The 15,965-nt window shown below is 50.5% G+C and overlaps 1 non-coding gene across 1 annotated transcript; it reads left to right on the forward strand.

Moving 5' to 3' along the window:
* The first annotated feature begins 13,728 nt into the window (after positions 1-13,728).
* LOC120241097 lies at positions 13,729-13,835 on the forward strand. Its single transcript, XR_005530831.1, has one exon. It is a non-coding gene; the product is annotated as a U6 spliceosomal RNA (small nuclear RNA).
* The last annotated feature ends 2,130 nt before the right edge of the window (positions 13,836-15,965 follow it).

The following is a 15,965-nucleotide window of genomic DNA, read 5'->3' on the forward strand; positions in this document are numbered from 1 at the left end:
AGCTATACCGCCTGGGCCACGTCACCAGCCACGTCTCACTTCCTCAATGTATTAGTCAGGATGGATTAGGCTATGCCACAGTAACAAGTGAACCCCGTGACTTTAGTGGCTGAACAAAATAAAAGTTTCTTTTACTCAAAGTCACTCTGTGGCTCAGGAATCCTCCTCTGTCATGTGGCTACCTGGCCAGGAACACTTGGCCTCTAGGGTCCCTAGAGCAGAGAAGGAAGAGGCTTCTGGAAGATCTTCTCTGACAGGGGCTGGCATTACCCTTACGACACACACACACACACACACATAACCTAGCTGAACTCATTACATGGCCACACCCCAGTGCAAGAGGGCCTGGAACACAGTCCTTCCCCAGGAAGAGAAAATGCATGTAGAGGGCACAGCATCACCTTCATTTGCTCAACTATTAAATCCATAAATTATTTCATTACATGTAGGGAGGGGTATATAATATTTGCCAGGCATCAAGCATTAGAGCTACAGAGATGTCCTTGTCCTCAAGAAGTATGGTAGGTGAGGGGCACCTGGGTGGATCAGTCAGTTAAGCAAGTGACCAACTTCAGCTCAGGTCATGATCTCATGGTTCATGGATTCTAGCCCACATCAGGCTCTGTGCTGACAGCTTGGAGCCAGGAGCACATTTCAGATTCTGTCTCCCCCTCTCTCTCTACCCCTCCCCTGCTTATGCTCTGCCTCTCTCTCTCTCTCTCTCTCTCTCTCTCTCTCAAAAAATAAATAAGCATTTAAAAAATAAAGTTTGATAGGTGAGACAGACTATACAGTTTATTTACTTTTATTTTTTGGTTTATTTATTTTTGAGAAAGAGACAGAGCATGAGTGGAGGAAGGGCTGAGAGAGCAGGAGACAAAGAATCTGAAGCAGGCTCCACGTTCTGAGCTGTCAGCATAGAGCCCGAAGTGGGACTCATACCCACGAACTGCAAGATCATGCCCTGAGCCGAAGTCGAATGCTCAGCCAACTGAGCCACCCAGGCACCCCCAGACTACAAAGTTTATTGTGAGAGCAGCCAAACAGACACCCAACCCAGCGGTATATAGCCATGCGTGCCTATGGAAGTGTACATGTATTTATTACGAATTTCACTGACATAAAGGATATATGGCACACAATTTAGAAATAACGCTGAAATACACAATACTCTTCACTGTAAATTCCACGAAGCCAACTGATTCTCACAGAACCTGTTCATTGTTTTTTGCCAGACCCTGGCATTCAACCATGAAGGGTTGCATTCCGATCAGCTCTCCCCGCAGTAAATTTATTCTCCTTAAATTGGGTATGTGATCTGTTCATAAACTCTCTCTCCCTTTCATATTAATTTATATCTATTAATCTGAAACCTCTTTTCACATGAGCAACTTCTTTGCTAAGTCAGGTTAAGTTTTCAAATGCTGAGAGGTGTTCCCTCCATTTTTTGGATGATTCATAATGTAATAGCGAGGGACGCAAAATATGCTTTTATGTTTACTCTGAACTACTAACATTTTCCTTCTCGCATCATTTTCTGAAGTTGAGACAATCAACGGAGCAGCCAATCGAGCCCTGGGTTATAGGATGGGCCGTCTCAATGGTGGAGCTGCTCCCACTGTGGCCAGTTTTCAGCCACCAAGCTGACATCATTGAAGACAGAGGTGGAAAGCAAGCTACAGCAGGAAATCAGCCCACGGTATTTCCACAAAACACGTACAGAGGGCAGAAATAATATCAAGAGCATAGAAAATAGCAATGTAATTAGGAAGTGATGAATTTAGGGTATTTATTACCTTATTTAAGTATAAGTTCCTATCATTTAATTTTAAGATACTGGCTGTGTTTAACAGCTGGCCTGTAAAATTCCCAAAAACTTAATAGTCTGGCCATCCAGGACAAGTCAGCTCTTGCCCGCAGTCAGAGGCAGGTCAGAGGAGGCAGGAGCTCCGCCTGAACTGAGTGGAAGCAAGTGTTGTGGTTATTCTAGAAGGGGAAAGGAGAAGGACCGTGCAGGCTGGACGGAGCACCAGCTGAGCCAGGCAAGTATGCAATGACCACTGTTGGGACAGGGTGGCCACACAGCCCTGGTGACCAGGGCAGTCTCTCTCTGCCTGTGCTGTCTCCTTTTATTTTCAAAACTGCTTTGTTAGGGACTAAAATGATACGGCTTCCCTATACTAACTGAAGTGCTGCAGGCTTCCTGGGACCCCCAAAACCTCGGGATGCATGTGGGGGTGGGGGAGGAAAGGCTGTTTGGTGGGCAGAGAAGTCAGGGAGCGGTGGGTGGAGGAGGTGGAGGAGGGAAGAAAACGGCAGTGGTGACCATGAAGGGCATGTCCTGAGAAGTCGGGAGAGAAAGGGAATTCCCTGGGATGACAGGCTGGTGCCTAGAGAGGGTTTCTTTACTGGAGGAGCCGAGCTCCGAGGCCCAGCCAGGGCCCCAGCAGGCCGGCCTCATCCAGAGCCGGGACCAGAGCTGCTCCCTTACTGTAGCCTCACACAGCGGGCTAGGGAAAAAGAAAGAAATGCAAACGAAATTCAAGTGTCCAGCCCCTGGCTTTCTGACAATAAGAGAAGAGGTGGGCAGGACAGTGGCAAGGGGGCCACAGTCCCCCACGTGGTCGTGGTCCATCTCCTGTGGGAGGCTTGCAGTTCCCAGGACAAAGCAGAAGCACCTCCCAGCTAAGAGTATCCTCCGAGGCTGGTGTTGGTCGATTTTCCCACAAGCCGGTTCATACTGTCCTCACTTTCCTGGTCAGCAACCCTCCTGAATGCCCCAAAGCCTGATGCCTCCCGAGCCCTCCAGTCCTCTCATTTTCTCCCTTGTGGAGACGGGGCACAGCGGGCCCTTCCCTGGGGGGAGAGAGCCGGGAGGCAGCACAGCCAAGCTGCAGGCCTTTGCCTCCCCGGGTGCTGACCTGGGCACACGAGCCCGTGTGTCAGGGCGAGGCCAGCCTGATCTCTGGCAAAGCAGCCCAGGACCACAATCCCGAGTTCCAAATGTTCTGAAACCTTTATGAGTCTTTCAGCCCCTCCATGAATAAGGCAAAGAAGTGAGGGAACGATCTCCGGCTTTGAAGAATGAGGGGAAGATTAAGGGCTATCCAGGCTGCATGACATGTACCCATGTACCTTTCAGGGCAGCGTTTTATAGAGTGAAGTGGATAGATAATTTATCTAAGTGCTATTGTGGGGACTCTGTGTCTGTGTGTTTCAGACGGTAGGTAGGTACATAGGTAGGAAGGTAGGTAGATAGGTGGGTTGGTGGATGGATGGATGGATGGATGGATGGATAGACAGACAGACAGACAGACAGATAGACAGACAGACAGATAGATAGATAGATGGTAGAGCTCACACACAAATGAATATATTTAGCCTCACATCAGTTCTAGGAGGTGAAGTAAGTAGTACTGAGGAAACTGAGGCATGGTGAGGTTAGGTGACTTCCAGAATCCCACAGCAGGTGAATATCAGAGCTGAGACTTGAACCCAGGCAGTGTTGCTCTTAACTGGGACACTAAGCCACTTTCCCACGCACAGGGCGTTCTGTCACTGGGCCTTTTCCACCCCTCTGGGACACACACAGGGGCCAGGAGTCATGGCATTAGATCCAGGCTGTGGGGCCTATAGCTTAGACAATGTGGGGGCCCTTCTTTAAGACAAAGACTAGAAAACTGTGCCTGAAAATGGCACAGGCTGTGGAAGAGGCTGAGCAAGTGAGGGTCACTGCATTTTAAGCCTCGCTGGCCTCCTGGTGGATGGGCCCCTGCCCTATAAACTCTGGGGCTGTTAGTCTCCGATTATCTTCGCTACGGGGTCCTGAAGTCTCTCCTGTCTCCTGGCACTGTGTCTGCCTTCCTCCACCCTGGAAGAGGAATCTGCATGGGGGTCTGAGGGATACCTGAAAATGGCCCCACACCCCTCTCAGCCCACTGTCCAGGTGAGTGCTGCAGTCTGGGAGCCCTGACTCTGCTCGGAGAGATTCAGACCAGAAGCTGCTGGCACGAAGCCCGCTTCCCAAAAGCATGAACAACCAGGGGGAAGACGTGGAAAATTTTCTGACCACACCTGAAGCTGGTGGGATCATTAAAATGTAACCCATCCAAGGTCACCCACGTAGCCTGAAGCTACTTTGGAAGTACAGAAGGGAAAAAGGACCTGTTCTCTCTTGAATGCCACAAACAGCTCTTCTTTTTAAGAGGTACAGACAGGGTCACAGATGACCTGAGCCAGAAAGCCTCAGTCTCTAGGGAACAGTCTGTGTGAGTATTGCCAAGGGTTATCTTAGGTTCCTAAGCTTCAGAGACCATCACCCTGGACTGGAAGATTCCATCAGCAAAGGCTCTCTCCCTTCCCTAACAAGGACAGCCAAAAGCCACGAGGAGGAGGGTAAGGTTAGGCTCCATGGGGGAGGGGCCGTGCTGGGGGGGGGGGAGAGCTGTTGAGGGTGGGTGGCCCACCACAGGGTCTCAGAGCCTACAGGGGAGGATGGGGGATGGCATCTTCATGGATGAAGGGGCAGCGTGATGAGAGATGAGTCACATGCAGTAGCAGTCAAAGCATTAAGGACAGTGGGAGACAGCTTTGCCCCTGAGAAGGGGTGACTAAGACAGAGAGGAGAAAACCAGAACAAATCCCTTGGGGTCGGGCTGGAACTGGAGACACTGATGTACAGTCAACATTTTCAATCTACAGCAACAGAAGTACAAACAATCTGGATGTAAATCAATGTGTGTAGACACATGTTCATACACACATGTTTCTGTGTTCTGGCCACAACATCACAATGTCCGCGTTTCTGAATCCCACTGTGAAGGAAAAATGGTTCGCCACAGTCCTTAAGGAATGGAAGGTGGATGATTCAGGGGGGTCTGTGGTAGGGGACGGCCATCAGACAGGATGCAACCCCAACAGTGACAAGTGAGGCTATACCCCAGGAGAAGTGGGGAGGCAGAGGATGGAAAATTCCTAAGGGGAAAACAGGGGTAAAGGGCATTCCTGCTAGACAGCTCAACAGAATTCCTGCTGAAAGAGACTAGGGTGATAAGGTGTCCAGGTTGGGGACGAGGAATTTGATGGGATGGCAAGGGTCGTCAGGGCACAGGGTGGGGCAGTGATAAGCTGACTTAGCATGGTTCTTGCTCAAAGTGGATTCTGCAGGGACAGAGACAGAACCCAAGCTGGTCCCAGCAGAGCAGAGGGCTCAGAGGGGCCTAAGTGAAGTGGATCAAGGACAGTCTTTGTCACCATCCACGGCCTGCCAAAAAGACTTGGGGTTTTTTTTAGAGGAGTGGCTGGTTCCAGAGCTTGGGACAGGAAACCGCAAGATCAGCCTAAAATGCATTTTTGCGCCAAAGAGCCCAAAGGCGCTCACAGAGTGATGGGGACACGTCAAAAGGACACAGAAGCCAGCTGGAAGGAGCTCCCATCAACCACATCAGGGACAATCTGATCATTAAGATAAATGATGATAATAATGAGTCATAGCCCACAGGATGGAATAGGAAACCACGAGTCCAAACATATGCCAATTCATTAATTATGTCAATTAGTTATAATCATAATTACATTTAGGATTAATGAACTAATGATGAGTGCATGGATATTTAGATAGTTTCAAGGTAACTCCCCACAAAACACTGAATAATGACAAACAAAAACTGGCTTCATGTGAGAACATGGAAGACAGACAGACCCTAATCAAGGAACTAACGCTACATCGTGTTAGAACAAATAGGGACCATGTGCCGCCAGATAAGATGCGGCAAGAACACAGCCCCACATCCGTGCTCTTCTGCCCCGAGGATCAGAACCCACATCCCAGTGCAAGGAAGCATGAGAACACTCACACCGAGGGCCATCTCATAAACACCAGGGTCTGCAGGACTCAAAAGCCCGGATATCATGAGAGCAGCTCAAGACAGAGGAGCCTGTTACAGACTGAAGAGAGCTGACGGCTGAATGTGATTCTCTGCTGGGGAGAGAGGCGGAGTCAGAGTGGGCCAGGATGACTGGGTGGTAGGAATGGAGGGGACACAATTCCTGACTTGATGGGTGTGTCGTGGTCCCATAGCAGAATGTCCTTGTGTGTGGAGATCACGTGCCGAAATGTCCAGGGGTATATGGGGTATCATGTCAGCAGTTTATTTGCACATGGATCTGGACAAATATTTATGCCATGCTTCTGCAACTTTTCTGTAAAAGTTTGAGGTTCTTTCTAAATGAATCAGGCAGGGGGCACCTGAGTGGCTGGGTCAGGTAAGCGTCTGACTCTTGGTTTCAACTCAGGTCACTGTCTCATGGTTCATGGGGTCGAGCATCAAGTAGGGCTCTGTGCGGACAGTGCAGAGCCTGCTTGGGATTCTCTCTCTCTCCTCTTTTTCTGCCCCTCCCCTCCTTGCTCTCCCTCTCAAAATAAATAGACTTTACTACATTCTTTTTTTTTTTTTTTTAATGTTTTATTTATTTCTAGGAGAGAGAGACAGTGTGAGCAGGGGAGGGTCAGAGAGAGAGGGAGTCACAGACTGAAACAGGCTCCAGGCTCCGAGCCAGCAGTCAGCACAGAGCCCGATGCGGGGCTCGAACCCACGAACCGCGAGATCATGACCTAAGCGAAAGTCGGATGCTTAACCAACTAAGCCACCCAGGCGCCCCTCAAAATAAATAGACTTTAAAACACAGGTAGGTAGGTAGGTAGGTAGGTAGGTAGGTAGATAGATAGATAGATAGATAGATAATTAGTCTTCCATAAAATTACACTCCTCAGGTGCCTAGGTGGCTGAGTGGGTTAAGTGTCCAACTTTTGGTTTTGACTCAGGACGTGATCTCATGGTTTGTGGGGTTGAGCCCCATGTCAGTCTCATGCTGACAGCACAGAGCCTGCCTGGAATTCTCTCTCCCCACCTCCCCTCTCCTTCCCGGCTCACTCACCCTCTCTCAAAAAAAATAAACATCTAAACATTTTTTAAATAAAATTACAGTTCTCAGGGATGGCAGGGGGCTCAAGAGATCAGAGAGTCTGGACCCTTGTCTTGGAGCCTGGATGGCTTTTATTAACCCCATTTCACAGAAGAGATAGTTGAGGCAGAGCAGAAAGTGCAATGGGCCTTTGGGCTACTCAATTCATAAATGGGGCTGAAGGATGGCATGGAGAAGTCAGACACAGAACAGCCCGGGCTGACCCCTCACCTTTTCACGAAGCACCCCTTCCCCTGTGACCCTGCATTATGCCGTGGGGCCCTTTCCTGGTCAGGAAGTTTCTACACTGAAATCAGAAGAGGGAAAAGTAATGGATTTAAGTGTGGACTTGATGGTCAGGGCTAAACCCAGATGTCCGGAGCCCTTCCATCGTTCTTGAAGTTCTTCTCAAGAAGAAAAGCTGCCTCTGTGGCCCATTCAAGCCCTGGGCCCCCCCACGGGGGACAGGGGTCAGGTGGAGAAGGAATTCAAGAAAAGCCTTCTCCAGGAGAGAGGAAGCTATTGCTTATGAAAGGGACATTTACTTTAGGGGAGACAAGGATGTTTATTTTAGTGGAGGTGTCCCTCAAAAGAGCTAATGTGAAGAGATAGAAGGCAAGGCCATGTGTTCAGGGGAAGGTGGTAGAGGACATGTGGCTGTCCCAGGGAGGTCGCCTGCGCTGCTCTGGCCCTTGATGGTGAGAGACGGTCTCATCTGTGCCCCCTCTCACTACAGCATGGTGCAGACAGTGCTGGATGCCAAAAGGCCATGCTTGTCTTTTAAAATGAAACACAATAGGGGCACCAGGGTGGTTCAGTCAGTTAAGCATCCGACCAGCTCAGGTCATGATCTCATGATTCATGAGTTCAAGCCCTGTGTCCGGCTGGCTCTGTGCTGATAGCTCAGAGCCTATAGCCTGCTTGCGATTCGGTGTCTCCTTCTCTCTCATCTTTAAAAAAACCACAACCTGCCACAGACATGAATAGAAAAAGTCTTGCCAGGCTCCTGAGAGATAGACCTTGATGGCCAAGCCCAGTGGAGAGCAGCAGCTGTCAACTTCTATTTTTACATAGAACGAAACTAGCCCAGGGCCAGTCACTGTGTGAATGAAACAGAACCAGGTCTGGTCCCATGTTTCTAGAAACACTGACCAGTCAGCTTGCCTGAAAATGGCCACAGGCTTGCAGAGAAGGAGGCTGCCCAGAACAGTCTTCCCTTCTGTTTTCCTATAAACTCGTTTGATCCCAGGCTGATGAGGTCGGGCGTGTGTGGAGCCCTTCCAGCATGGTGTTTCATGCACATGAGGAATTACAAAACCATCACACCCAAAAGACACTTGGAGAGCCTTTGAGCTTCATTAGTAGAACATCAACTTGTCAGGGTGCCTGGGTGGCTCAGTGTATGAAGCAAGTGTCCGACTTTGGCTCAGGTCATGGTCTCGCAGTTGTGGGTTCAAGCCCCGCATCGGGCTCTGCACAGACAGCTCAGAAACTGGAGCCTCCTTCAGATTCTGTGTCTCCCTCTCTCTGTGTCCCTCTCCTGTTCATGCTCAGTCTCTCTCTCTCAAAAATAAACATTAAAAAAATAAAGGTAATCAACTTGCCTGCTATAACAAAGAGACCCAAATAATACTGGTTTTTAGAAATCTGTACCTGTTTATGTGCAAGTTCAAATGAGCAGACAGAGCTGCTAGTGTGGCAGCCACATATCCATTAGGACCCAGGACCTTTCACTCCTTGCTCTGCCATCCTCACCGTGTGCTTCCATCTTGTGGCCCAAAATCGCTGCGCTAGTTCCTGCCATCGTGTTTGCATTCCAGCCATGAGGAAGGTGGCATGGCAAAGGCAAGGGCATACCACTTCCTTTTCAAGGACATGACCCAGAATTTGCACACACCTCACTCCCACGCACATGCAGTTGCCAGAACTTTGTCACGTGGTCCCAGCCAGCTAAAGGCGAGGCTGGGAATGGAGCAACTCTAGCGCCAGCTACAATGTAATACTAATAGTATATGATGCAATACAGTGCTATGTAATAAGTGCATGTGGGGCACTGGCCAGCGATTCAGCCACACAGGGGTAATGCATTTCAGCAGCTCAGAACTAACAGAGAAGTCTTTTTCTCCAGCGTGCACACTTTCAGCCCCAGGCTGGACCCAATTTTCTCTGCTCAAAAGTACATGCTGGATCAGAGCCAGGCTAGCCCAGTGTGTGCGCCTCGCCTCTCTCAGGAATCCGTGCTAACATTCCACACGCTCCCTCTTGTCTCGTTCACATTCTTTGTGCTTTGGGCTTAGCCTGGGCCCCCTGCTCTGTCATCAGGGGGAAGCTGCCGGGCACCTCCTTTCTGCACATCAAGACTTCGCCTGCCTCCATCTGGCCAGGGAGAGGTGACACCCCCACCCCCCCGCCGGAAGAGCCAAGCCTCCCTTGGCCAAGGGTGACTGTTCAAGCTCATCAACCAGCCCCCATGGAGCCTGAGCTGCGGGCAGGAGTCCAAGCCAACCTGCCAGCACACAGGGAAAGGTAAAAACCACCCTCACCCACATGCGTGTTGAGCGCCAGCGGCAGATGCCCAAAGAACAGTAGGGATCCCTGTCCTCAGAGGCCAGGCTGACGTACCAGCTACACACGTGCATCCCTGCATCTCTTATTCACCTGAGCCATTTTGGAGCATCGTTCCCTATGGAGGGAGGCACCGTGCGGCCTCAGGCACTGGGCTTCCAGGACAGCTGCAGCGGAGTGCAAAGATACGGGAACTCAGAGCCCTGGAGGGCAGTGCAGCGTGGTGGGGAAATCCACATGCTTTGGGGTCAGAATTTCTAGATTCTGGTCCTGGCTCCAATGTTTAATACCTTGGGACCATGAGTAAGTTATCTGGTGACTCTATGTCATTTTCCCATGTGTAAGGCGGAGATCATTGTGCCTATGTGGTGAAGTTGGGGAGTAATAAATGGGTCACACACACTGGTGCCTGGCTGGTAATAAGCCCTTGATGAGCATCAACAGCTACTATTCCCTAATCTCTTGGAGCCTCTGTTTCCTCCTGCACATAAACGAGGAAACGATTTCTACAGTCCGCTTAGGACATCGAGGGTGAAAACGTCTTTTATCTATAGAAGGTTTTCTCTGTATACATCTTCCTTCTTTGCTTTCTGGAATCTGGCTTCTCTATACATAGGAGGGGGAAATGATTATCCCCGCCCAGGCAGGGCGCCCCAGTGAATGCTGGGACCAATGGTCTGGGAGGCCTTTTTGGCATCACGAGAAATGTCTTCAGCATCAGGTCTGGAGCCCACGGGTGCTGAGGGGCTGCTGCAGGGAGGCACACTGGGATGCCAGGGGACCGCGGGAGGAAAGAGGAAAGTTTCCAAAGGATGACGCTAGTTCCAGGAAGAGACCCCCATGAGAAGTGAGACAGGATGGAATCCTTAACAAAACAATCCACTTCATTTATTTATTCACCTGTCTCACCATAAACGCAACTAACCTCATTCTTCCAACAGACATTTACTAATTATAATGCTGGAGGTCTCGAGAGCAGAAGTCATCAGAGAGCAAAGATAAGCTTTTGGAATTAGAAGCAGATACTGTCAAAAGTCGGTCCCTGTGGCTTTGACTTTGAGACGGCTAGACGCTAGGGAACTTCTAAAGGGAGGCGTGTTGGGTGTGTGCAGAACAAATACAGGGTCCTGGTTTCCTCCTAATGGCCTTGATTACAGCTTCCTGACTCCCCATCCAGGTCCTGTTCAGCCTGCCTGGTGGTGGCCCGTCCCTCCCGGTTTCCAGGCATCTGTCCTTGTTCTTTAATATTCTCAACCGTGTCCCTGAGTGCTCTGTGTGGTTTCATTTTGTCCTTGCAGCCTGTGCTCTCTCCCAGGTTTTCATGAAAGGTTTTCCCCTACGATTTTGCAGAGTTTTACAGCTGGTTTGGTCATGTTTGCACTTCTTAAAACTTATAAGCCTTTAAGTAAACACATGCTCAGAAAAGCAGAACATTCTTGTGAATTCCCTTTAAGCTCTGTGTTAGGTTCGGAATGGGTAACATGGGTTAACGCTGACAGAAAAGTCTAACCTTAATCTCAAAAATACTCTGTAAGGGCTGGGGAAAGAAGAGTCCTGTATACCAGTGGTATACCGAGTATCCCCAGGGAGTCACGGTCCCAGTTTCGAAAGCCCAGGAGAAAGGTCATGCCACGTCTGTTAAAAAGACAGAGAAAGGCAAATGGCAGAGCACTGAAATGCTGCCAGTCATTTACACTATAGTCTAAATGCTGTAGTCTAAAGTCCACGTTTCTGAAGAAGTTTTCATGTAAGGAGAGGGGAGAAAGAAAGAGGACCAGGGTGGGAAGGGACAGTGAAAGGGGTGGAGAAGGAGGGAAGCCAGGATTAGCAAAGTCAGCCTTTACCTCTTTGCATCTGGGCCAGCCCTGACCCTCTGATGTCACTGAACAGGCATTTGTAGCATGTGTTACACACCTGCTGGCCCCAGATCATTCCATTCTGAGGTTCCTTGCCAAGAGAGGGCTGTGTGAAAGCCCCAGGGAGACCAAGACCTGGCTGGGACCTGGTTGGGAGTTCAGGCCACTATAATTATCAACCTGGGAGGATCCCTTCATCTCCTCATTCAGCTCCTCATTTAGTCTCAGCTCCTGGGCCTCCTGGGCCCCGCCGGTAAAGAGGAGGAGGCCCGAAGGTGACTTACAGGCCAGGTCAGAAATGACATCATGCCTCCTCCATGGCCCCCTCCCTTACCCCCCCCCCCCCCCCGCCCATTCCCAGGCCCCAGAGGATGGGTTGCTGGAAATGTCTTCACTTCTGGTTGCTGCACTGGCTGCCGGCTGCATATCCAGCTGCATATCCCTAGGGGTGGGAGGGTGGGGGCGTGGGGGGAAGGTAATGGGGTTGAGCTGGCTCATTGGGGTTAGCGGGGTTAGCGCAGCCTGTCCAGTGAGTCCTGGGCCCCAGGAGCCCTTTCAGTTTAGGATGCCTTTGGACCTGTTGGGTCTTACTAATGCCCCTGGGCCTCGGTGTGCTAAGGAGTCAGCACAAAGTCTATTATTCAAGCCAACTCTGTCATTTAGGGCCAACAAAACCCCTCTGAGGTAACGCTATTTCAAAGCCAAGTGCCCAAGGCTTAATCTGACAAGGCCCTGAGGACGCCCTCATGTCCCAGTGAACAGTTGCTTGCAGTTCTGCTGCAGCACACGTCCTGGACTCAGTCCTGACCCCCATCAGGTCACTTATGACCGACGGGCCACAGGGGCACACAGGCTGTGCCCGGTACTGTGCTCGGGGCTGAATCTGGATCACCGTAACTCCTCCTTGTGACGAACTTGTGAAGTAGCTTCCTTTACTATTTCCACCAAAGGATGAGGAAGCTGAAGGTTAGAGAGGCCAGGGACCAAGGTCACAGGGCCAGCAAGTGACCAGAGACTGGGCACCACACCAGCCGTCTGACGCCAGCAGCCCTGCTCCACCCGGCGGCCTGTGGGTGGATGAGATCCTTCCAGGGAACACAAAAGGCTGGTGAGGCTACATCCACATGTCTGAGGTCGGACAGCTGGGTCTGGGGCACTGTCCAAATATCCTGTCCAGCCAGCTAAGATGCTGGTCAAGGTCATTCAAGAGCTCTTCATTAGAGGTTCCGCTCTCCACCCCTGCAGCCCTGAGATCTAAGTCTCACCGACACTTGCAGGGGCAAAGGCCCGAAGAACCCGCCCCCACCCCGAGTTAAGGAGGCGAGCACTAAGAATGGAAACCGATTCTGCCACATCAGCAGGAAGCAGGCCTTCCTCAGCAGAGGCCATTCCAGACTTGAAATGCACTCATTTCTTTAGAAAACCAAACACTGTGGAGTGAGGGCTGAGTGCTCACTGACCACATTTCCCAAATCCCCAGTCTCCCCCCGGAGCTTCCTCTAGGGACCGTGGGGCCAAGAGCCTAAAATTGGTACTGAACCAAAACCTGGGTCCTGTGGCCTCTGGACATTCCACGTCCTTCTTTCGCCCACACACCTCTGCTCACCCAGCAAGGGAGAGAGTGGCCACAAGAAACAGAGTAAACGGCCAGCCCGGAGGGCCCTCCGCCGGCCCAGCGGGGTGGGTGACAAAGCACTGGCACCGTTGTGGAGAGGGGCTGGAGAGGGGCCGAGCATGGGGCCCCACAGGCTCCCAGAGAAGGGATTCGTGTTCTGTAAAGAGTCTTCTGTGGGGCACCTGAGGGGCTCAGTCAGCTGAACATCCGACTTCAGCTCAGGTCATGATCTCACGGTTTGTGAGTCTGAGCCCCAGGTCAAGCTGTGTGCTGTGAGCACAGAGCCCACTTGGGAATCTATGTCTCCCTCTCTCTCTGTCCCTCCCCTGCTCGTGCTCTCTCTCTCTCCCTCTCAAAAATAAACAAACATAAAAAAAAAAAAAAGAGTCTTCTGGAAACTCTTTATAAAGCGAGGATGTTATTTATGTTAGCTGCGGCTGCGTAGGCTTGGGGGCCTCTTCCTTTCTTCCCTGGTTTTCTGAAGAAGGGACAATAGCTTCCTGGCACTGAGCACAGCTCACGATCTAAGAAGAGACAGGGTCATCAAAGACCATGTTCTCCCCCTGCAAACTGGCAGTGACCTTGCTCAGAATGCCAATCGCTCACGTCACTTCACAAGGCAGGTCTCAGAATCTTCCTACTTTCCTAAAAATGGCATTTGTGTTCCTGAGAGGGATTGTGCAAATTCATCTTTCAATGAAAACATCAGTTTAAAAAAAAAAAAAATCTGTGCTCGCTTCAGCAGCACATATACTAAAATTGGAACAATACAGAGAAGATTAGCATGGCCCCTGTGCAAGGATGACATGCAAATTCGTGAAGCGTTCCATATTTTTATGTGTAGCAACATGGATGGACCTTGAAGGTGTTATGCTGAGCAAAATAAGTCAGGCAGAAAAGGACAAATATCATATGTTTGCACGTACAGGGGGATTGGGAGGAACTTAACAGAGGACCATGGGGGAGAAGAAGGGGAGAAATGGTGGGGGAAAGGGAGAGAAGCAAACCATGAGAGACTCTTGAATGCTGAGAACAAACTGAGGACTCATGAGTGGGGGTGGAGTGGGAGGGGGGAGATGGGCATGGAGGAGGGCCCTTGTGGGGATGAGCACCGGGTGTTATATGGAAACCAACTTGACAATAAACTATCTGTAAAAAAAAAAAAAAAAAAAAAAAAAANGAGAAGAAGGGGAGAAATGGTGGGGGAAAGGGAGAGAAGCAAACCATGAGAGACTCTTGAATGCTGAGAACAAACTGAGGACTCATGAGTGGGGGAGATGGGCATGGAGGAGGGCCCTTGTGGGGATGAGCACCGGGTGTTATATGGAAACCAACTTGACAATAAACTAACTGAAAAAAAAAAAAAAAAAAAAAAAAAAAAAAAGCACATAAGAGGGGCGCCTGGGTGGCTCAGTTGGTTAAGCGTCCAACTTCGGCTCAGGTCATGATCTCACGGTTTGTGGGTTCGCTGTGCTAACAGCTAGCTCAGAGCCTGGAGTCTGTCTTTGGATTCTGTATCTCCCTCTCTCTCTGAGCCTCCCCTGCTCAAACTGTCTCTCTCTCTCAAGAGTAAATAAAACACATTTAAAAAAAATGAAAATAAAAGTAAAAAAAAATTTTTTTTAAATCTTTTGGGCCTGGGTCAGTGCAGAACTTTGCTGTCAATGGTGTGTTGTGAGGTGACAGAAAGAGAGAGAGACAGAGAGAGGGAGAGAGAGAGAGGGAGAGAGGGAACATGGAAGTCACGGCTGCCACACCTCTCCGCAGAGTGCAGGGTAGACAGAGGAAGGATGCCTGCAGTGGAGTTGGGCCCTCTTGGCTGGGGCGGCCGCAGCCCTCCCTGCCCACCCCCAGCCCCAGCCCTGAACCCCGCCCCACTGCCAGCTGCCCACAGCCTCACCTGCCAGCTCCGACCTGACCTTGTCCACCCTAACATCAGCTCCCATCTGCAAACACAAACGGGGCGACTTATCTGCATTGCCTAACCCAGGTAAACAGCCCTGCGCAGGCCTGGTCCCTGCCCTCACCCCCAGGGTCGGGCTGCTGGGCCAAAGGTATGCTCGGGGAGATTTTTTTCGGCGACTGTTTCCTCCTGGCAAGACTTCTGGATTCGGGAAGTTTCGGTGGAATAGTTTCCTAATCAGCATAGAAACCTAAGTCTACAAGGATCTTCACAGTTACGAACTCCATTTCCTTGCCCTTTGCCAAACTTTCTCCCATTTTCTGAAGAAAAACAAAAAACAAAAAACCCTATAATTGCCATTGGACACACTTGGCGGTGACTCAGAACTTTTTTGAACAAGAAGCCATCCTGAGGTCACTCAACCCTTCGGCTTTGGGGTGGGCCTGCTCCCTCTGCTCTTCTGTCTCATGTACACAAGAATTGCCAGTCAAGGGCATGCTTATGGCAGGTCTCTGGCCACATCAGCTAGAAGATGCTGTCCTTTCCACCACACGCCTAGGAGATGTCAAGCCTGACTTGACAACAACCTGATTCCGGCTGTTGACGCTAGCTAGCTGCGTGACTCTTAGCAAACCGCTCACCCTCTATGAGCCTCAGTTTCCTCATCAATAAAATAAGGGGATTGGACTATAGGGCCTCTTAAGCCATTTTATGGACTGAATTATGTCCTTTCCCAAATTTATATGTTGAGTCCCTGACTCTCAATGGGACTGTATTTGGAGAGAGGGGCTCTCGGGGCCTCTAACTGAGGTTAAATGAGGTTGTAAGGGTGGGGCCCTAATCTGCTAGGGCTGGCGTCCTTATATGAAAAAGACACCGGAGAGCATGGTCGCTGGCTTTCTCCTGCAAATGGCAGAGGAAAGACCACGTGAGGACACAGTGGGAAAGCAGCCTTCTGCATGCCAAGCAGAGGACTCGCCAGGGCCCAGCTCTGCTGATCCCCACAGACCTCGGTGTCCGAGACTGTGAGGACTTCGTGTCCGTGGGACTTGGCTGTGGCAGA

Source organism: Hyaena hyaena, unplaced genomic scaffold (assembly GCF_003009895.1).
Source record: "Hyaena hyaena isolate Hyena2069 unplaced genomic scaffold, ASM300989v1 scaffold_276, whole genome shotgun sequence".
Classification (NCBI taxonomy): Eukaryota; Metazoa; Chordata; class Mammalia; order Carnivora; family Hyaenidae; genus Hyaena; species Hyaena hyaena.